This window comes from Hyperolius riggenbachi, chromosome 1 (genome assembly GCF_040937935.1).
Source record: "Hyperolius riggenbachi isolate aHypRig1 chromosome 1, aHypRig1.pri, whole genome shotgun sequence".
NCBI lineage: Eukaryota > Metazoa > Chordata > Amphibia > Anura > Hyperoliidae > Hyperolius > Hyperolius riggenbachi.
The window spans coordinates 35106062-35130342 of record NC_090646.1 but is presented as its reverse complement, the minus strand read 5'-3'; positions in this window follow the sequence as shown (position 1 = coordinate 35130342).

Genomic DNA, 24281 nt, shown 5'->3' with positions numbered 1-24281 from the left:
AGCCGCTCGCGTGAGCGGCTGCTTCCTGTCAATTCATGGCGGGGGGCTCCGTGAATAGCCTGCGGGCTGCCGATCGCAGCTCGCAAGCTAAATGTAAACACAAGCGGAAATAATCCGCTTTGTTTACATTTTTACAACGCTGCTAACAGTAGTAGCGTTGTACTAGATCAGCGAGACCTGGCCAATCAGCGGCCGTGGATCGCTGTCACATGACAGGCAGGAGCCTGTTAGAGGCTGCACAGGACAGATCCGTTCCTGTGCAGCCTCCGATCTCCGGGGCAGGGAGGGAGGAGAGGGAGAGGGGGAATCCTGCGGTGGAGGGGGCTTTGAGGTGCCCCCCCCCCCCCGCCAGCCAAACGCAGGCAGGAGCGATCAGACCCCCCCAGCACATCATCCCCCTAGTGGGGAAAAAAGGGGGGTGATCTGGTCGCTCTGCCTGGTATTTGATCTGTGCTGGGGGCTGTAGAGCCCACCCAGCACAGATCAGCGAAATCAGCGCTGGTCCTTAAGGGGGGGGTAAAGGCTGAGTCCTGAAGTGGTTAAGGACGGTAGGTGCACGCATTTTTCTTCTCTCTATTACAAAGATTGTTTTTTTTGTTATTTTATTTTTTTATCATGAGAAGCTAAATGAGTAATGAAGACTCAGACATAGCAGCTGCCATTTTTAGATGTAACAGATGTAATATACAGAAGTGACCATTAACCACTTCAGGATTCTGCATGCGCTTAACTACGCCCCTGAATCCTGAAGTGGATTGCATGGAAATGGCCGCTCGTACGAGCGGCCGTTCCATGTCAGTTCACGGAGGGTGTCTCAGTGAACACCCTTCGAGCTGCCGATCGCGGCTCGCAGGGTAAATGTAAACACGCGGGGAAGATCTTCCCCGGTGTTTACATATATACGGCGCTGCTGCGCAGCAGCGCCGTAGAGGAGATTGGCGATCCCTGGCCTCTGATTGGCCGGGGATTGCCGGCATCTGATAGGCTAAAGCCTATCCTATCCGGCGCAGGACAGCTTTCCGTCCTGCGCCGCACACGGGGGACGGGAGAGAGAGGGAAGGAGGCAGAGGGAGGACTAGTGCTGCGGAGGGGGGCTTTGAGGAGCCCCCCCTGCTAGGCACAGCAGCGCGGCGGTGATTAGTGTTGGGCGAACACCTGGATGTTCGGGTTCGGGCCGAACAGGCCGAACATGGGCCAGATGTTCGGCATGTTCGGCCCGAACCCCGAACTCAATGGAAGTCAATGGAACCCCCGAACATGCCCATTTCGGGGGCCCTAGGGGGTCGCAGGCATAAGGGGGGAGCATGCCCCGATCGTGGGGGGGAGTCGGAAATTCCCCCCCACCCCCTCCGCTAGCGCTCCCCCCTTTGCTCACTTCCCCATAAAAAAAGTTTAATGCAAGTTAAATAGTACCGGTGGCTGGCAGTGGAGTGAGGAGGAGGAGTCAGAGTAGGAGAGTGACGCGTTGAGGCCGGGCAGCGGGTGGTTCAGCGGTAGTACCCTTGTGGTACTTCCGCCCTTTCTCTGACCTCACGTCCTCTGCATACGAGGGTACGCATCACGCGTACCCTCGTATGCGTCATCACGTAGAGGACGTGAGGTCAGAGAAAGGGCGGAAGTACCACAAGGGTACTACCGCTGAACCGCCCGCTGCCCGGCCTCAACGCGTCACTCTCCTACTCGGACTCCTCCTCCTCACTCCACTGCCAGCCACCGGTACTATTTAACTTGCATTAAACTTTTTTATGGGGAAGCGGGCAGAGGGGGGAGCGCTAGCGGAGGGGGTGGGGGGAATTTCTGACCCCCCCCCCCCCGCGATCGGGGCATGCTCCCCCCTTATGCCTGCGACCCTATAGGGGGGCCGTATTCGGCCGAACAGGGCCCTGAGCAGTTCGGGCGAACCCGAACAGTTTGGCCGAACACCATTAGGTGTTCAGCCGAACTCGAACATCACCCGAACAGGGTGATGTTCTGCAGAACCCGAACAGTGGCGAACACTGTTCGCCCAACACTAGCGGTGATCAGACCCCCCCAGCAGGACATCCCCCTAGTGGGGAAAAAAGGGGGGAAGTCTCATCGCCCTACCTGATTTTTGATCTGTGCTGCGGGCTGAAGAGCCCCCGCGGCACAGATCAGCCAAACCACCCGGAATCCGGAAGTGGTTAAAAAAGGTTTTTCATTTTTATAGTCCTAGCCTCAAGGGGGGAAATCTCTACTAATTTTTGAAGCTAGATCCTATTAAGAAGCATCAAGAGAGACTCTATTTTTGTGATGACATTATACTGAGAAGGTTTGACTAAAGAAGAATTGAAAATGTTGCTATTGAAGCTAAGAAGTCTCACAAGATAATCTCTTTTGTCTGAACCTAGGAAGACTCCAAACAAGCATTCCTTACAGGCACCCAGAAGAAACCCGCTAAGATAAGCGATGAAAGCTACATGCTAGAAGACTATGCAAAGATATCAACATGAAGACAAGCCATTGGATGAGGCTATGTTATAAGAAGCACTGATGTGAAAACAGCTGAAGAAGAAACAAATGGAACTGGAGTAACCAGAGAAGTGTGAGGAAGAAAAAGTACTTTTGCTTCTTTAAAGAGACTCCGTAACAAAAATTGCATCCTGTTTTTTATCATCCTACAAGTTCCAAAAGCTATTCTAATGTGTTCTGGCTTACTGCAGCACTTTATACTATCACCATTTCTATAATAAATCAATGTATCTTTCCCCTGTCAGACTTGTCAGCCTGTGTCTGGAAGGCTGCCAAGTTCTTCAGTGTTGTGGTTCTGCTATGAACTCCCCCTTCCAGGCCCCTCTATGCACACTGCCTGTGTATTATTTAGATTAGGGCAGCTTCTCTCTTCTCTCTTATCTTCTACAAGTTGGATAAATCATCCTCTGAGCTGGCTGCGCTTTCACATACTGAGGAATTACAGACAAGGGCAAAGCTGTTTGCAGGAAGAAACGAGCAGCCTGAAACTTCAGTGCATGAGAACTGCAGGGGGAAAGAAACACACAAATGATCTCTTGAGATTCAAAAGGAAGGGTGTATACAGCCTGCTTGTGTATGGATGTATTTTCTATGTGTGGACATACTGTACATCAACCTACTTCCTGTTTTGGTGGCCATTTTGTTTGTTTATAAACAAACTTTTTAAAACTGTTTTTAACCACTTTTAATGCGTCGAGGAGCGGCGAAATTGTGACAGAGGGTAATAGGAGATGTCCCCTAACGCACTGGTATGTTTACTTTTGTGCGATTTTAACGATACAGATTCTCTTTAACAACTCCAACCACTGGTTGACGCACCAGCTGAGAGAAGATCGAGACCGCACTAAGAGGAAAGTGGGCCTGAAGGAATAGAAGAAAAGAAGACCAGACAGACAAAAACACCAGGTTAAAAGATAAATGAGATTATCAGGTGGGTGAAGAGAGAGCTTTAGAAGAAGGAGATGGAGATATTCAGTTTTTACAGAAAAATCTGATGAACTAGAAGAGGACAAGATTTTTGACATAGAAAATATCAGAAGATGAGTGAAAGAAGGTTTTGATAGACATTTTAAACTACAATAGAGACTGTTACATCATATCAAGATTTCAAGATCAAGACTAAGATGTCAAGAATAGATCACCCAGTTATAGAAAGTTTTTGAAAAAGACTAATAAACATACATAGATATTCTATTTTTAATTCCATATACGAAGAAGATGTGGAAGATATAGATTTTTCTACCTATGCAGCGATATACTGCCATGCTACAAATACAGAAGCAGATACATTAAAAGACTGTAAAAGAAAATAAAGATTTATGAGAAGTTACAGGAAGAAAGCCATACTACAGCAGAAACAAGGAGATAACTGTTCACAATAATGATGATATACAACAATCAAGCTGGTTCTACAGAAGACTGCATTAAACTACATTACATGTACAAGATGATTAAAGGCCTAATGTGAAGAATGAAGCCTGAAGTGATGAAGACTTTTAAAATACATGAAGGAGAAAAGAAGTTATGTGCACCAAGAGACTGGAAGAGAAATCCATGCCTTAGGTAATCGAAGTTCAAGAAGAACAGTTTCAAGATGTCTCTATTCAAGAAGTGTGACGCTGAGGACAACAGTTTATTAAAGTGATGAACAGATAACAAGAGAAAATGTTTTTGTACATGGACAAGGACTTACTGATATCAAGCTATGATAAAAGCCATGACATGAAGCTACAAATGAAGACATGTATAATATGCTATTGTTGGATTCTGATACACAGCTTAAACGTGAAAGTTTTTTATTTTTAGAAGAAGAAAATGAACAGTTTTTAAAGAGAAGAAATATCTCAACATTTACAGAAAATGGATAATACTACTTTGATTTTTAAAAGACAAACTAAGATGAACTTAAGAAAAGACATAAGCAAGAAGAGAAGGAACCTGCTGTTGTAACTTTGAACACTATAGCAAACTAGTAAGAATGCACCCAGCACCATATAGCATCACAATATATTTTTCTTTTTGAACCACAAGTGGGAAGGTAGTAGTTAGTTTAGTTTTTTTTATGCTGAAAATTCACCAGAATGTTGCATATTACTTTTTTTGTGTTTTCCCTTCTCTCCTGCTGAGAATAATATCAATTATCCACAAAAATACCCATACAATGGGGTTTGCTGTACCTGATACATTTAATGACTACAAAATCTGAACTTCACAACTTACGAGGAAGACTTCAAAATAAATTGAACTTGATGCATCAACAGTATGCCCAGCGCCTGAACAAGAGTGACTGCTGGATTTGCTCATACAGCCTTTATCCTTGAAGATGGTGCCCAACCTAGCCATTCCAGTACTGTCTGAAGAGTTGGAAACCAGAGTGTCCGGAGAAAACCCACACAGACACAGAGAGAACATACAAACTCCTTACAGACCCAGCACTGCAAGGCGAGAGCACTAACCTCTACACCACTGTGCTATTCACATGAAGTTAAAGAAAATATTCTTCAGAAACATTTAAATATGCAATGCATGGACAATTAAAAGAGAAAATCCAATTCACAAGAATAAGGGACAGTTTAACATTTGTTTGAATTCCAATAAAGATGAAAATATTCTAAATGATGAAAAGATATGTTCAGCAAGGGACTATCGTAAATCTGCACATAGCTCTGCATAGTGAATGGCAACTGTACTAAACTGAAACCTGATTGATAAAGAGAACAATACTAACATCTCTTTGAAAACGCAACTTGGAGATGAACGTTGTTACTCATCCTTTTCAAGTATCAAGAAAGTATCCTGGGACAAATGAAATTGCCCTATGACTGGTTCTAGCATTGCGCAATGATGGAAAAGAAGATGCACCATAATTAGGGGAACACCCGCTACATGACTTGAAGAGCAAGAATAGCTCAAATATCAATTAAATACCTAAACCGTATATATACAAGTGAAGTACTGAAGAAACTAAGAGAGTGCAACGCTTTCAAATGCCATGATATGCAAAGACTGTTGTATACACTAGACTTATAGATGCAAGATGACTAGCCATAGTCAAGTCAGAAAATATAGAGTTAATTGCGGGACTATTTGATAATATTACAGAGGAAATGTTCTAAACAACCTGAACTGTCAATAATGCGCTAAAGTGGCAGATTAAACTGCTAATAAAACACTGGACCGATACTAGATTGTTGTAAATAGGCACAAGGGGGGATCCTATCATGCTACCGTGAGAACTGCATGTTGTAATTTTCTACATAAGAATTACAGATACTTGACTGAAAGTTATTTGAACCATATGATACCTGTTGAAGAAGTTTCCAGAAAAGAAAATTCTGAATGACTACTGATTCCAATACTAATGAATGATTAGTGCGGATAATTACTTCCATCAGAGAGAAGATCTACACATGACATATCCAGGATCAAGCGTGTAAATACATTAAATATTGCCATGAGAAGAGACTGTGCTTAACAAGAAAATAATCATATATCACACTTAATCTACAGAATAATCTATCACATTTGACTTTTTACGGAAGTAAACATGCCAAGATTTACATACAAGAATGCTGACAGTCTACAACATAAGTTTCAAGAGACGTTTAAATCAGTGGTAAAGATCCTGATAAATCCAAGAGAGAATTACTCCAAAATATTGGAAACATGAAGTGGAGAAGCAACTTCAACAATGAGATGTTAATATATATGTTTTATTGAGAATATATTTGAAAACAGCTATTGCAACTAATTAGCTTGCAATTTGAATTGCTAAATAACTTTTTAATGCTTACATTTTGAATATGCTATCTATATTTAAATAGAACGATGACATTATTTTATGGGATTCTGTTTGCAAACTACACATACATTGTTCTACTACATACCATTTGTGAAAAGAAACCTTGTAGTATAAGAAAGGTGTAATTAACTGTATTAATACATAATACTAACCAACTATTTAATTAACCTGTTGTAAGCTAACAATAAAATGTTAAATGCATTGTGCTCAAAATAACCTAGGGGCCACATGAACGGTATAATTCCCGTTTATACATTATGAACTTAAATTTTACTACATGACTTGACAAATATTGCCTAAAATTTTTCTATATATCTACACAAGCTACCACAGTGATAGAAACTACAAATTCATGGGTGAATCCATACATATGTCAAATATAAAGACTATAGCCATAACCAGCAACATATGTTTTTTGGAGAAGATATTAATCTTACTATTGAGTCTATTGTCAGGCAGGCAACACAGCTGACAACGCTACTTAATGAGCAAGGTTTTGCATGAATGAAAGATTGCAATGTTTTTAATTTTGATTATAGATTTTTTTTTTCTTACAGAGAAATATAACAACAAATGGAGATCGCTAATCATCTGCCATCATTTTCCTGCAAGGGGGGATGTCAGAATTCTAGTGGTTTTATTTATGCAGGAAAAGCTGTCATATGTGTATGTTTTACATTTTAATGTTCTATGCAAAATTTCATTGTGAATTGTAAAGTTAGAGAACTTTATATTTCTCTGTGACATCTCAGTATTTTCCAGGCTGTGAGGCCTATAAGATTATTCTAGCTACAAGAAGTCAAAACATTCTTGTTTGTTAGAGGCATCTTTCAAATGCGAAGGTCAAGATAAGCGTACTGTGCAAAGACTGACTGGAAGCAAGTTAAACTCACATTACTGCAGCAATCTTATTTGCTCATTAATTACACATAAATATTAATCAATACAGTCCTTCTAAAGAAATAAATAATTATTGTTAAACCCTATATAATAGAATCTATTACTTTGAATTACATTTAATGTGGGAATAAAACAGTAAAACATTCTTGTGGGATTGTTTTGATTCTAGAAGATGTCCCTTTGTTTGAAGGCCGTTACAGCCAGCAAGGAAAAATTTATTTTATGATTCAATAAGTCTTAAATTGCTGAAGACTCTCACAGGTCTGGTTACAGTGTCAACCTGACCAATCTTATGTTTGGGAAAGTACAGAGACATTCCAACCTAATTAGTAGATAATACTTTATCACAAATGTGTCATAAATGGCATTGTTTAGTCTCCATGTTTTGGGAAAAAAAAGTCCAACCAACGGACAAGATGGCTGGTGACGTCCATTTTTAATTAACTGTGTCAGAAATTACCCTATATCAAATGTCAAGCACTCCAAATGACGTTAATTCCCACAATATAAGGTCATTAAGGAATTTATAAATAATAATATTATGACTTAGGTAATCAAAACATGATAAAGCATTGACGCACAAAGTTTTAGCCAATCAGAACCTGGGATTCAGGGAAATTCCAGATTAGGCAGCCATATTGCTTCCTATCCCTATAAAAGTAGGGGCTGAAAGCTCATAGTTTGTAGAAGCCCAACAATCTTCTGAGAAGACACATGAGGCAAAAGCTACCTTCCCACACGTGGTTATAGATGCTGAGGAGATAACAGAGAAGGGGTAATATGCCTTATATTCTGGTGATTTACTTCATTCATTTTTCAGCTTTAAGTTTTGCTAAAATGTTAGCAAGAAGTTTTTTTAGAAGCTATTTTAGAATAGGAAATTGATTTTAATTGTTTTTTTTCACAAAGTGTCATTTTCTGCTGACTTGTGACAAAAAATAAAAACTTCTATGAACTCACCATACTCCTAACGGAATACCTTTGGGTGTCTTTTTTCTAAAATGGGGTCATTTGTGGGGTTCATATACTGCCCTGGCATTTTAGGGGTCCTAAACAGTAAAGAGTAGTCTTAAAAACTAATTGTTGCAAAATGACCTGTGAAATCCTAAAGGTACTCATTGGACTTTGGGCCCCTTAGCGCACCTAGGGTGCAAAAAAGTGCCACACATGTGGTACCTCCATACTCAGGAGAAGTAGTATAATGTGTTTTGTGGTGTATTTTTACACATACCCATGCTGGGTGGGAGAAATATCTCTGTAAATGGACAATTGTTTGATTTTTTTTTTTTACACACAATTGTCCATTTACAGAGAGATTTCTCCCACCCAGCATGGGTATGTGTAAAAAATACACCCCCAAACACATTATACTACTTCTTCTGAGTATGGCGATACCACATGTGTGACACTTTTTTGCAACCAAGGTGCGCTAAGGGGCCTAACGTCCTATTCACAGGTCATTTTGAGGAATTTGTATTCTAGACTACTCCTCACAGTTTAGGGCCCCTAAAATTCCAGGGCAGTATAGGAACCCCACAAGTGACCCCATTTTAGAAAGAAGACACCCCAAGGTATTCCGTTAGGTGTATGGTGAGTTCATAGAAGATTTTATTTTTTGTCACAAGTTAGTGAAAAATGACACTTTGTGAAAAAAACAATAAAAATCAATTTCCGCTAACTTTTGACAAAAAATAAAATCTTCTATGAACTCATCATACACCTAACAGAATACCTTGGGGTGTCTTTTTTCTAAAATGGGGTCACTTGTGGGGTTCCTATACTGCCCTGGCATTTTACGGGCCCAAAACCGTGAGTATTCTGGAAACCAAATGTCTCAAAATGACTGTTCAGGGGTATAAGCATCTGCAAATTTTGATGACAGGTGGTCTATGAGGGGGCGAATTTTGTAGAACCAGTCATAAGCAGGGTGGCCTCTTAGATGACAGGTTTATTGGGCCTGATCTGATGGATAGGAGTGCTAGGGGGGGTGACAGGGGGTGATTGATGGGTGTCTCAGGGGGTGGTTAGAGGGGAAAATAGATGCAATCAATGCACTGGAGAGGTGATCGGAAGGGGGTCTGAGGGGGATCTGAGGGTTTGGCCGAGTGATCAGGAGCCCACATGGGGCAAATTATGTGGGTAGGTAGGCTAGGGGGTGACAGGTGGTGACAGGAGGTGATTGATGGGTGTCTCAAGGTGTGATTAGAAGGGGGAATAGATGCAAGCAATGCACTGGCGAGGTGATCAGGGCTGGGGTCTGAGGGCGTTCTGAGGGTGTGGGTGGGTGATTGGGTGCCCTAGGGTCAGATAGGGGTTTAATCTGATGGGTAGCAGTGACAGGTGGTGACAGGGGGTGATTGATGGGTGATTGATGGGTAATTAGTGTGTGTTTAGAGGAGAGAACAGATGTAAACACTGCACTTGGGAGGTGATCGGACGTCGGATCTGCGGGCGATCTGATGGTGTGGGTGGGTGATCAGATTGCCTGCAAGGGGCAGGTTAGGGGCTGATTTATGGGTGGCAGTGACAGGGGGTGATTGATGGGTGATTGACAGGTGATTAACAGGTGATCAGTGGGTTATTACAGGGGGGATAGATGCATACAGTACACAGGGGGGGGGGGGGTCTGGGGAGAATCTGTGGGGTTTAAAATCACAAACACTGGTTCGTACGACAGCCGGGGGCCCAAGCCTCTCTCACTTGCTGGGACCCCGAAACCACCATGCGATACCCAGAGGGAAATGTGGGTGAGCCCTGGCTCTCTCACCTCCAGGGACTTCACCCCCATCACCTCTAAACTGAATGCAAACCGCAACACACACAATTGCTCACTACCAGTTCAGGCAATTTCCTACCTCTATCTGGCCAGCAGGCGCCAGTCAGCCAATCAGGTGTACGGTCATACACCCTTTGCCTGCCATACCGATCTAGCAAGATCTGCATAAATTAGCATTCAGGTGGGAGGCTTGGTTGGACGTAATTGTTATTACATCTTTTACAGGGACCGTCATGTGTAGGCATCTCCCACACAGTCCCCTCCCTAACCACTCACCTTTCAACCGCATCCTGGAAGCTGAGAATCTGAGGGGTGGGGGGTGATCAGGAGACCCCAGGGGGCAGTTTATGGCATAAAAAAATAGCGTTGACAGATAGTGACAGGAAGTGATTGATGGGTGTTTAGGGGGGTGATTGGGTGCAAACAGTGGTCTGGGGTGGGCAGGGGGGGTCTGAGGGGTGCTGTGGGTGATCAGGCGGCGGGGGGGGGGATCAGTGTGCTTGGGTGCTTACTGTGGTGGCTGTATTCTGCCCTGGTGGCCAAAGATGGGCCAGGATCTGCCAAATATAAGAGTTCATTGTCTGCATATAAAGAGATACGTTCCTCCATCTTGTTTACCTTGAGACCGACAATGTTAGTGGAAGTTCTCACATATTCAGCTAGGGGCTCCATTGCAATGGCGAAAAGGAGCAGAGATAGGGGGCATACTTGCCTAGTGCCCCTCTGGATGGCAAATGAGTCTGAAATGTGGGAATTGACTCTTATCCGTGCCCAGGGGCATAACTAGAAATCACTGGGCCCCCTGCAAAAGTTTGGATGGGGCCCCCTCCCTATACACACTGAATAGGGACTATCTACAAATCATTATCTACAAAACTTTGTATAATTGATTATCAGTGGCTGAACAGATGCAGTCATTAGAACAAGTGTGCAGAGAGCAGAGCCTTTTCTCTCCTTGCCCTTAGTTGTCACTCTCTCAGTACAGAGCCCCCTGTGGCTTCTGGGCCCCCTGCAGCTGCATCCCGTGCAGGGTCTATTGTTACGCCCCTGTCCGTCCCCGTGGTCATAATGCGAACCCTGAATTGTTGAAATTTAAAGGGATTTATAGAATGGAACCACCGACTAGAGGGGGTGACCTAGATAGAAGATTGAGGCAAATCGAGACTAGGTGGATTTACCAGCTAGGTACATTGACACCCAACGGCGTCAATACCGAGTTTAGCTTTGCCTCATATCTATAGAGATACTGAGCCCCTGAGTGCTTGAAGTTTTGACTTGGAGAGATCAAAATGGTAGGTCCGTTTTGTATGTTGACTCCCCCTATGGGGCAATCTGTGTGAGCCTTGTAATGTAATTTGATGATATCAGTAGTTCATGATGATCACCCATGTCCAAAACCAGGAATGAATGTGGATAGGTAGAAACAACTGTCATCCAGAGGGATCTTATGCTATATATCTATATGATGGGGAATAAAAATCCTTATCCTATGTTGAAGCATCTTGGAATAATGCGGTGATATTTGAAGCAATTTGGAATAATGTGGTGATATTTGAAACAATGAGTATCAGTATAGTTAAAAGCAAGATAAGTGCAATAAGGAATTTAAGTATTCTAAGACTCAATGAAAAAGCTTGGATATAAATAGCAGCTAACAAAGTAATAAGACTGTAATAATCCAAATATCCACTAGATGGCATGGACCTAAGTGTCGTCTGTAATGGGTGAGACTATATGAATCCCTGAGATGTAGTTGGCGAAACCACCACAAGATGGCGAACGAGTCAATGCGGAAAAATGTCCGCGACCACACGTACTTTTGAAGCCTAAGTTGGGGACTGTGCTAAGCGTAATACCCACAAGATGGCGATAGAGGGATGCGTAACTTTGGTCGCATTAGCAGATGACGCTATAAAACGTCAGGCTCAGGAATCCGCCCCCAGATCACATGATTAAGGCCGGAAGCGGCCAATACGCATGGTGAAGGTGTCCTCACTGCCTACCAAGCGCTGCCCGGCCACTAACCCTGCCTGAAGCCTACGGAGGAGCCTGGCGCCGGCTGACCTATCTGAGAGGCAACTTACAAGTAGAGATATCGCGAACCGCCGATTTTCGGTTCGCGAACCGAGTTTGCGAACTTCCGCGGAAGGTTCGGTTCACGGAAAAGTTTGCGAACCGCAATAGACTTCAATGGGGAGGCGAACTTTGAAAAATAGAAAAAATTATGCTGGCCACAAAAGTGATGGAAAAGATGTTTCAAGGGGTCTAACACCTGGAGGGGGGCATGGCGGAGTGAGATACACGCCAAAAGTCCCGGGGAAAAATCTGGATGTGACGCAAAGCAGCGTTTTAAGGGCAGAAATCACATTGAATGCTAAATTGCAGGCCTAACGTGCTTTCAAACATCTTGCATGTGTATACATCAATCAGGGAGTGTAATTAGAGTACTGCTTCACACTGACACACCAAACTCACTGTGTAACGCACCGCAAACAGCTATTTGTGTAGTGACGGCCATGCTGGACTACTGCGCAACATGGCGAGATTGCTCTTCCTCACTCAGTGATGTCAGGTAATGTGTGACTTCCTTCTCAACTTTCCATGGCATTGTTAAAAAGCTTACGTTTTGTTTTTAAATTACATTTTCTACTTGCTGTGTACTTGTTCAGTACCGCTACAATGAGAATCCTGTGGAGGCGGGCAAGTCTGCCATTGTGACCCCGGGTAATGGCCGGGGAATGAGGGGTTTGAATCCGGTGTGGAGCCTGAGCAACGGCTACCACTACACATCCAAGGAGGGCAGCAGACAGGCATGCACGCCCACCCGCCCCGAGATAGTGACCAAAAATAACAATACAGGAGGAGGACTTTCGAGGCCCTGCTGTGTATTTGAAATGAATGTACTTTAAATCCTTTAACGAGAACAGTTATGGCAGGCAAAGATGACACCACATTCCTTTCACGAGAATCATTTGGAGGCGGGCAAGTCTGCCATTTGTGAGTGACCCCGGTAATGGCCGGGGAATGAGGGATGGAATCCGGTGTGGAGCCTGAGCAACGGCTACCACTGCACATCCAAGGAGGGCAGCAGGCAGGCATGCAATACAGGACTTTGAGGTCCTAATTGTAATGAATCAACTTTAAATCCTTTTAACGGGAGTCCGTTATGGAAGGCAAGTCTGCGATTGTCACCGCGGGGAATGAAGGTTAGATTCCGGCCCGAAGTGGGAGCCTGCTGAGACCCATGCTGTAGCTGCCCTGACCGTGCTTTGCAGACCAGGCATCTGTGGTCAGATGGACCCTTGACCCAGCGGAAGACAAACCAAGTTGAAAGCATTTGCCAAGAATGTTTTACGGGGGACAAGTTTTTTTGCCCTTTTTTTTAATTGTTTGAAAATGATAGATGGTTGTATTTTTAAATTGTCTGAAAGTTTAGATGGTTGTATTTTTAAATTGTTTAAAAGTGTATCCATTCAAGTGCAAGTTATGCACTGACTGCCAGGTATAATGTGCAGTCACAGATGCAGTGAAAGGTATGCAGTGACTGCAAACAGCCATTTGTGTAGTGATGGCAGTGCTGGACTGGTGCGCACCATGACGAGCTGGGTTCACTGAACAGTAAAGGTACTAGGATGCAGTGAGGTGGGTTCACTAAACACAACAGGTAGCAGGATGCAGTGAGCTGGGTTCACTGAACAGTAAAGGTACTAGGATGCAGTGAGCTGGGTTCACTGAACAGTAAAGGTACTAGGCTGCAGTGAGGAGAGTTCACTCAACACAACAGGTAGTAGGATGCAGTGAGCTGGGTTCACTGAACAGTAAAGGTACTTGGATGCAGTGAGGTGGGTTCACTCAACACAACAGGTAGTAGGATGCAGTGAGCTGGGTTCACTGAACAGTAAAGGTACTAGGATGCAGTGAGGTGGGTTCACTCAACACAACAGGTAGTAGGATGCAGTGATCTGGGTTCACTCAACACAAAGCTAAGTATATGCAGTGATGACGAGGTGGGTTAAGTCAACACAACAGGTAGTAGGTATATGCAGTGAACTGGGTTCACTCAACACAACAGGGAGTAGGTATATGCAGTGAGCTGGGTTTACTTAACACAACAGGTAGTTATGTGCAGTGATGAGGTGGGTTAAGTAAACACAACAGGTAGTAGGTATATGCAGTGAGCTGGGTTTACTCAACACAACAGGTAGTTATGTGCAGTGATGAGATGGGTTAAGTAAAAACAACAGGTAGTAAGTATATGCAGTGAACTGGGTTTACTCAACACAACAGGTAGTTATGTGCAGTAATGAGGTGGGTTAAGTAAACACAACAGGTAGTAGGTATATGCAGTGAGCTGGGTTCACTCAACACAACAGGTAGTAGGTATATGCAGTGAGCTGGGTTTACTCAACACAACAGGTAGTTATGTGCAGTGATGAGGTGGGTTAAGTAAACACAACAGGTAGTAGGTATATGCAGTGAGCTGGGTTCACTCAACACAACAGGTAGTAGGTATATGCAGTGAGCTGGGTTCACTCAACACAAAGCTAGGTATATGCAGTGATGAGGTGGGTTAAGTAAACACAACAGGTACTGGGTATATGAAGTACTGGGTAGTACAATGTGCAGCTCCCTGTCACACACACAGGTAGTCAGTCACTGAATGTGCTGGGCGGCTGGCAGTGGCACACACACACTATCAATTAGCAAGGCTGTGCATGCAACAAAAATGTCAGTTTGACACACAGTAAAAAAATAAAGTACAGGATGAGCCCTGAAAAGAGCTAGGGTGCTATAAAAGCAATAACAATCAGCCAGGAGCAAACTAAGCAGCCAAGAACCCAACTAATCTGTCCCTAGAAGAACAAGTCTGCAGCAGCTCGCCCTAGTCTGTCTAATAGCAGGCACACGAGTGAGTGTAATGGCCGCCGGACCCTGCCTTATATAAGGGGGGGTGGGGCTCCAGGGCTTACTGTAGCCTGAATGGCTCCAATGTGCCTGATGACTGTGATACAGAGGGTCAAAGTTGACCCTCATAGTGCATTATGGGGCAAATCGAACTTCCGCAAAGGTTCGCCGGCGCAGACGAACGCGAACCCCCAATGTTCGCCTGGAACCGTTCGCCGGCGAACCGTTCGCTACATCTCTACTTACAAGAAGAGCTAGACGGCTGATTACATCTAGGGCCAGGGACGGATCTAGGGGGGGGCAAGCGGGTCTCTTGCCCCAGGCGCCGTTTGTTGAATTCTTAAAAAGGCGGCAAAATTTGGATGGGGAATGGCAGTTTAGGCGCCAATACCTGACTTTGCCCCAGGCGCAACTTGGGGCAACTTGGTCTAGATCCGTCCCTGTCTAGGGCTGGCTGAACACGTGTGCACATGTTTCCCCACAGACACCAGAGGGACTATGACCACTTTCTTGGGCACATGAACTGATTGCAGCAAGGGATGCCATCCATCTATGCAATACTAGTTCTTATGGCAGCTGGAAAAATGACAGCTATGAATTGGTCTACTGAGTGGTGAGAGCCTCAGTGAGGCAGCTTGTTTATACTAACTGCATATGCCTATGCACTAAACACTGCGGACCTATGTGGAAGCTCTTTTCTGCTGAGATCTTTATGTGCTGTCGTGGAGACGGAGAGCTAGCTTTGAGACTTTATTTGCGCTTATATCGCTTTCTCTAGCAACCAGTGCCTATTGCTAAGCAGATGTGTGGTGGAATCCCAGATGTGCTTGGTGAGAGAAGTCTGCTGTAAGTGTGAGCCCAGCCGGCTGCGCTATTAACAACTGCAGTGAGTGATTTTATGGTTTTAAAGTGGCACTTAGTGTCTATACAGTGTTGTTTACATTTTGAATAAAGTCTTTTTATGTTTGAATTTGAAGCAGGGTCTGTCTTCCAATTTTTTTTTAGTATTTACTTCTTACAGTCCCATGCTCCCACTCTGTGGTTTTTCATAATGACTATACCTGTTGAGTTCCAGGAACTATTTTTCTTTCTGCATACAGTATTTGGAACCATTCTTAAAATTAGGTCAGGGTAACCAAGCAGCTCAGGGTGACCCAAACTACTAGGAATGTATAGGGGGATAAAAGGGATTAGGTCCAAATCCCATTTTTGTAAGTACAGCCTGTACGTACGCCCATTCCACAGAGTCAAATGCTTTATGTGTGTCGAGGGATAAAATGAACCCAGAGCCTACATTATTATGTGGAAACTGAATATTTGAAAAGAGTCTACGTATATTCACCTTAGTCGACCTCCCTGGAATGAATCCAGTTTGGTCTTCCTGTATTAATGAAAAAAATACATATATCCAGGCACATCACCTCTAGTTAGGACATTAAATTAGTTATTAAGGAAAGGGAGGTGCTGAAGGGGTGTGGCTAGAAAACAGCAAAAATCTATTAACCCTTCGCACGAAGGAAATATATTGGTTCAACCTAGTCGCCAGGACTTTAGCAAGCACTTTGGCGTCTGAATTGACTAAGGAAATAGGTCTATATGATTCACATAAATCTAAGTTTTTGTTAGGTTTGGGGATTAGGATAATCAAAGTTTCATAAAGTGAGTCTGGGAGTTCACCATATTCAAAAGAGTGAACGAACATAGCTTGCAGTTTGGAGGATGATAGAGATCCACTCTTCAGGTACCACTCCATTGGCAGACCATCCGGGCCAGGCGTCCTCCCTCTTTTGAAGGAGGTAACTGCCATATCAATTTACTCTATCGATATGGGTGAGTCCAGGAATGTCGAGGCCTCCTCTGATAGAGTTGGCAGGTCTAAGTTTTCCAGGAAGGAAAGCGCCCAGCCCAAACAGTCCCCAACTCTACTGGTATATAGATCTGAATAAAATGCATGAAATTCTCTAGCAATATCTGCAGAGGTGGTACACATACTACCTGTTTTGGAAATAATTCTAGGTATTGCCGAGGAGTCCTCAGAAGAATCCAATACATATGCCAAGATCTTACTGCATTTATTGCCTAATTCAAAGTCTTTTTGCCTGAAAATTATATCATTTCCCTAAGTGCATTGTAAAATTGCTAAGTCATGTGCACGTCTTGGCCTAGCCCAGTCCGAGTAATTAGAGGAAGATGGATCTGTTATTACATTCAACTTACATTGTGCTAGTTTAGAAGCTGTTAAAGTGCCCGTTGCTGCATCATTTTGCCTGACAATAGACATGGCTGCTCTAAAAGCACCCCTTAACACTGCCTTACCCGCATTCCCAACAAATACCTTCATCAGTGGACCCTGCATTTTCCATCCAATAATGCCCCATAGCTTCTTTACATGATTGTAGAATAGATTGGTCTTCCAGCCACCATGGGCCAATCTTCCCATATCCCACCTGGCAAGCATTAAGAAATCTCGGCTCACAGACCATAGGAGAATGGTCTGAGATGCCATGGGGTAAGTATTTAACATCTTCCACTTAGGGGAGAATATATTTAGTACCTAGGCATAAGTCAATTCTGGACATTGATTGAAATTGATCTGAAAAACATGAATAATCTCTCTGATTCGGAAATCGCCATCGCCATATATCAGTGAAGTCCTATTTGTAGAACCGTTCCAAGAATTGAGGGTATGCTCTAGGACTCATACGTAATTTGTCTATGGCAGGGTCTATGACGGCATTAAAATCTCCTGTAATAAGTATAGGGTCGTTGAGTTTATCACGGAATTTGTTGGCCAATTTATCTAATACAGATATATTAAATGGAGGAGGAGCATATACTGATACAACCGTGATATTTCTACCCTCGTATTGTAACGTGATCAGCATAAATCTACCATCAGTATCAACCGATACCTCACAGACCATGCCAGGAAATGATTTATTTACCAGTATTGCTGTGCCTCTTGAAAAAGTGGAAAAATGAGCAACATGGTAGCTGTAAATCCAAGGTTTTTTAATAGACATAACTCTCCCACCTGTGAGATGGGTCTCCTGGATGCATATTATATGGGGTTAGCCATTTTCATCGTTATTTAGCATAATTTGCATTCCTAGATTAGTAGCTTTCAGGATGCTATAAATTACCAAATACCATAGAGGCTTGGAGGCTTCAACCCCAAAAACAACAAAAATTCCCCATTTTTCCCTCAATCGCTAACCCACCCCACTCCCTGTTGTAACTACAGAAAGTTTCATTCCCAAACGTACTAGTTGTGGGTATCAAAAGTGGCTAGCCCTCCATTCCCACACAAGGATAGGTTTGACATCATACAAAGAAAATTGAACATTACTCACCCGTTAATACAAATATAAATGTAAATGTACAGCATTGAAATCGTTTTGTCCTATGAAAGAAACAGGGTTAACATAACCAGTAATTCTAACACACAGGAAAAATGTTTTTTGCATAGTCAGAACACCAGTTTAAAGTGCCTTAAAGTAACCGTGCAACCGATTCAGACTGCATCTCCTGAGAGATGATCACATAAAGTCACGCCATCCTGTGAGGATATACCGTATATTCCGGCGTATAAGACGACCCCCCAACTTTTCCAGTTAAAATATAGACTTTGGGATATACTCTCCGTATAAGACTACCCCTCTTCCAATGCACACCTAATTAAAATTAAAAAAAAAAAAAAAAATCATGTACTGGTGCTGTGTATGAACAGATACTGCTGCTGTACTGTATGTGTTACCCAGTATATAACAGTATATAGTCGATTGTATGAACAGATACTGCTGCTGTACTGTATGTGTTACTCAGTATATAACAGTATATAGTCGATTGACTTGTTGCATTGGTCAACTCTCCTTAAAGGAATACTTAAGTCATTTAAAAAAAAATGACTTTTACTCACCTGGGGCTCCCCTCAGCCCCCTGCAGCTGAACAGTGCCCTCGCCGTGTCCCTCCGATGCGGCTGGTCTCGCCGGCGGCCACTTCCGGTTTGGCCGTCACCGGCCGACAGGCTGTGAACGCGGCTGATTATCCGTGTCCCCGGCCGCAATAGCATTGTAGAAGGCGCTATTGCGTCCGGGGACGCGGATAATCAGCCGCGTTCACAGCCTGTCGGCCGGTGACGGCCAAACCGGAAGTGGCCGCCGGCGAGACCAGCCTCATCGGAGGGACAGGGCGAGGGCACTGTTCAGCTGCAGGGGGCTGAGGGGAGCCCCAGGTGAGTAAAAGTCATTTTTTTAAATTACTTAAGTATTCCTTTAAGTAGACTGGTCAGCTCTCCTTGTCTACCTGTTTATCAGAGCGGTATGGAAGAATAGATTGCGCTCCCTCAGCAGGGAGATCTGAGAGGCGGTAACAGGATAGGGCACATCACCCGGCATCAATGATACCCAGCGTATAAGATGACCCCTGACTTTTCAGTAGATTTTCAAGGGTTAAAAAGTAGTCTTATGCGCAGGAATATACAGTAGCTATAAGGTTATCAATTGTGCAAAAACAGCATATATGATGCACCAGTATCTGATCTAAGTTCTATACACTGTACGAATGGACCAGGTATTTCAGAACAGTGTTACCCATAATAAAGAAGACCATAAGGCCATAAGGATTAAACTCCAGCGCTTCCAATGCTGAATAAAAACAAAAAGAAAAACAGGGAAAGAACAAGGATTGTCCTGCAAACTATCACTGAGGAAAGACAAGTGGAATAATGTTTCAGTTAGTCACAGGAGCAGCAACATGGTTATACACCTTGAAAGTAAAGAACAGTACCCAGTACAGGAAGAGACATCTGCTCGCAGGAATAGAAAGTCACACAGTAAACCCTTGGGAGTCCATCCAAGCTGATACATCCTCTGGCTCAGTCAAAAAGTTAGCTTTATCTTTATGTAGGATTTTTAGTTTAGCAGGAAAAAGCATGCTATATTGCACTTGATGTGCACGCAGCCTGTGTTTAACTTGTAGAAACGTGGCGCGCTGCTTTTGAACTTCTAGCGAGAAGTCCTGTGCTTCCTCCAGCTGCTAGGGGCTGGAGGAAGTCCTGGGTAAGTAGATTTCATTTTTTTTAATAGCTCGGACCTTCCCTTTAATTTTTTTTATAGCATTCTTTTGTACTAATGAAACGGGTTTATTCTGTCTGTGTCTAATCTACTCTGCTTTAGAGAACATAATCCCCTCACAGTATTAACGTTAGAGAACAGAGTGCCTGTGAAACGCATTGCATCTTTTGTGGTAACAATAAAAAATGTATTTGTTTAATGCAGACAGTTTATTGAGTCTGCTTTCCGGAGGTAAGTCCACCACTGCCTCCCAGCAAATTGTAAGGCTTTTATTATTTTTGTTTTCCTGCTGGTGCCTCTGTTCTCTAACGTTAATACTGTGTCCACCCCTGGAGTAGGTGTCACCTACCCCTATGTTTCTGATGTACAGAGAGTGACATCTTAATCCTAAGTGAGGACCAGTGGTGCTCAAATACCCCTTTTCAAAATTCGAGTTAGGTCGAATTCGAATAGTAAATTATTCGAGGTCAGTCGAATATTCGAGTCGAATAATTTTTACTATTCGATTCGACCTCGGAATTCGAGCTCACTATTCGAGTCGGTATTCGAGCTCATTATTCGAGCTGACTATTCGAAATGGCCTTAAATAGCTTCCAACACTTGTTTTGAGGGTGAATGATGCAAGAAACCTCTTTTTTTCCAAGTAACAACAGCAAGTGATTATGTGGGGATGTTCCTTTAAAAAAAAAAAAGTTGAAAAGAGAAGTTGTGTCCAGAAATTTGTTCAGTACTGTATATACTTCTTCTTCTTCTTCTTTATCTTCTAGATCTTCTTCTTCTTCTTCTTCTATATCTTCTTCTTCTATATCTTCTTCTTCTATATCTTCTTCTTCTTTTATATTGTCTTCTTCTTCTTCTTCATCTTCTTCATCATCATCTTCTTCTTCTTCATCTTCTTTTTCTTCATCTTCTTCATCTTCTTCTTCTTCATCTTCTTCATCTTCTTCATCTTCATCTTCTTCATCTTCTTCATCTTCTTCATCTTCTTCTTCATCTTCTTCATCTTCTTCTTCATCTTCTTCATCTTCTTCATCTTCTTCTTCATCTTCATCTTCTTCTTCTTCTTCTTCATCTTCTTCTTCTTCTTCTTCATCTTCTTCTTCTTCTTCATCATCTTCTTCGTCTTCATCTTCTTCATCTTCATCTTCTTCATCTTCTTCATCTTCTTCTTCATCATCATCTTCATCTTCTTCTTCTTCTTCATCTTCTTCTTCTTCATCTTCTTCATCTTCTTCATCTTCATCTTCTTCATCTTCTTCATCTTCTTCATCTTCTTCTTCTTCATCTTCTTCTCCTTTTTCTTCTTCTTCTTCTTCTTCTTCTTCTTCTTCTTCTTCTTCTTCTTCTTCTTCTTCTTCTTCTTCTTCATCTTCTTCTTCTTCAATATCGTCTTCTTCTTCACTTATTTCTCTTTTCAATTTTTTTTTTTTAAAGAAATGCAGCTATTTTTGAGCGTAACAAATAGCTGGTGGCGCACGCATGTTGGAAGCGCCATTGTATGTGCTCCCTGGCAGTGGAAACACACAGACAGCAGGAGGTAAATTCAGCAGCAGGAGGAGGAGGATGAGTGTGTGGCAGCAGGCAATCAATGAGGCAGGCAGCGTGACATAATAGCCCTGGTACCTAGCGGTGATACCAGGGCTGTAAATAAACACAGCAGGCAGGAGGTCCCAGACAGCGGTCGTGCAGCCCACATTGTGTCCAATACACAACTGGGACAACACAGTTTTCAACCCGGGCACCTCAGAAAAATTAAACCTTTTTTTTTGTTGGTTTTTTTTGTTTTGTTTTTACAACAAATTACACAGATATAGCTATTTTTTGACGTAAGAGCTGGTGGCAGAGTGGCAGCAGAAGGTAAATCTGTGTACCCTGGCAGTGGGAAACACAGACAGACAGACAGCAGCAGCAGCAGGACGAATGGAGGAGTAATTATGTGTGCAGCTATTGTTTGACGTAATAGCTGGTGGCAGACTGGCAGCAGAAGGTAATTCTGTGTACCCTGGCAGTGGGAAACACAGACAGACAGCAGCAGCAGGAGGAATGGAGGAGTAGTGTGAGTGTGGCAGCAGGCAGGCAGCGTGACATAATAGCCCTGGTACCTAGCGGTGATACCAGGCCGTAAATGAACACAACAGGAGGTCCCAGACAGCGGTCGTGCAGCCCACATCGTGTCCAATACACAACTGGGACAACACAGTTTTCAACCCGGGCACCTCAGAAAAATTAAACCTTTTTTTTTTTGTTGTTTTTTTTGTTTTGTTTTTACAACCAATTACACAGATATAGCTATTTTTTGACGTAATAGCTGGTGGCAGAGTGGCAGCAGAAGGTAAATCTGTGTACCCTGGCAGTGGGAAACACAGACAGACAGACAGCAGCAGCAGCAGCAGGAGGAATGGAGGAGTAATTATGTGTGCAGCTATTGTTTGACGTAATAGCTGGTGGCAGACTGGCAGCAGAAGGTAATTCTGTGTACCCTGGCAGTGGGAAACACAGACAGACAGCAGCAGCAGGAGGAATGGAGGAGTAGTGTGAGTGTGGCAGCAGGCAGGCAGCGTGACATAATAGCCCTGGTACCTAGCGGTGATACCAGGCCGTAAATGAACACAACAGGAGGTCCCAGACAGCGGTCGTGCAGCCCACATCGTGTCCAATACACAACTGGGACAACACAGTTTTCAACCCGGGCACCTCAGAAAAATTAAACCTTTTTTTTTTTTAATGGTTTTTTGGTTTTGTTTGTAAAACAAATTACACAGATATATAGCTATTGTTTGACGTAATAGCTGGTGGCAGAGTGGCAGCAGAAGGTAAATCTGTGTACCCTGGCAGTGGGAAACACAGACAGACAGCAGAAGGGCAGTACACAGCAGCCCACTGTAGGTGTAAAATGTGTGGCTGCAGGCGACGTAATAGTCAAAGTGAACCAGGCTGGCTTAGTGAGCAGGAGCCAGGAGGTGGTAAAGGGTGGTAAGGCACATTAACGATGGTTCTTAGCCAGTTCATGTCCCCCTCTCGCCGACAACAGGGGCCAGGAACTCGCCTTCCACCCACGCCTGGTTCATCTTGAGAAACGTCAGTCTGTCCACAGACTTGTGAGACAGACGTGAGCGTTTCTCGGTGACCACACCACCAGCTGCACTGAAGCAGCGCTCGGACAGCACGCTGGAAGGGGGGCAGGACAGCACTTCCAGGGCGTACTGCGCCAGCTCGCTCCAGATCTCCAGGCGCTTGACCCAATACTCCATGGGATCAACAGGGGCATCGCTGTCAAGCCCGCTGTAGGACCCCATGTAGTCAGCCACCATGCGGGTCAGGCGCTGGCTGTGACCGGTAGAGGATGCTGCTGCATGCACCTCCTCTCTAGTCACTGCTGCCGGAGCCTCTACAGTCCTGTAGAGCTCGTGGCTGAGAGACAGCAGGTCTGTGGGGCGCTTGCTGCTGGATGCAGGCACCTGCTGCTGCCTCTGTGCTGGCTGCTGGACAGTGGGGGTGGAAGGCTGGGGGAAGGCTTCCTCCAAGCGCTCAACAAGGGCCTGCTGCAAGCTCCTTATTTGTTGCGCTGGGTCTCCTCCTGCAGGCGGCAGGAATTGGCTCAACTTCCCCTTGAGGCGTGGGTCCAACATCATGCTGATCCAGATGTCCTCCCTCTGCTTCATCTGGATCACCCTGGGGTCTCTGCGCAGGCACGTCAGCATGTGCGCTGCCATTGGGAAGAGGCGGGCCACGTCTGCTGGCACATCGACGGCAGTGCTGCTGTCCTCATCCTCCTCCTCTGCCTCGTCAGCCTCATCCTCTCTCCACCCCCGCACCAACTCAGCTGCACTGTGCTGCTCCCCCTCATCACCAGCAAGGTCAGGGACCTCCACCAAGTCCTCCTCCTCCTCCCCCTCAGAGGTGGAATGTGCAGCTGCTTGCCGCTCCTGCTGGTCCAAGGCTGCCGCTCCCTGTTCCAGCAAAGCATCAAGGGCCCTGTTCAGCAGACAAACCAGGGGCACCCACTCGCAGACCATAGCATGGTCCCTGCTCACCATGTTAGTGGCCTGCAGAAAGGGAGCCAGCACTAAGCACACCTGCTGCATGTGCCTCCAGTCATCATCGGGGACGATGGACGGGATGTTGCTGGTCTTGTCCCTTCTCTGAGCGGCGGAAACAGTGGCCAGGGCAAGGTACTGGTTGACAGCGTGCTTCTGTTCAACCAGACGCTCCAACATCGCCAGGGTGGAGTTCCAGCGAGTCGGAACGTCAAGGATCAGCCGATGGCGTGGCAGCTCCAGCTCCTTTTGCACGTCTTCCAGGCTCGCACAGGCTGCAGCCGAGCGCCGGAAG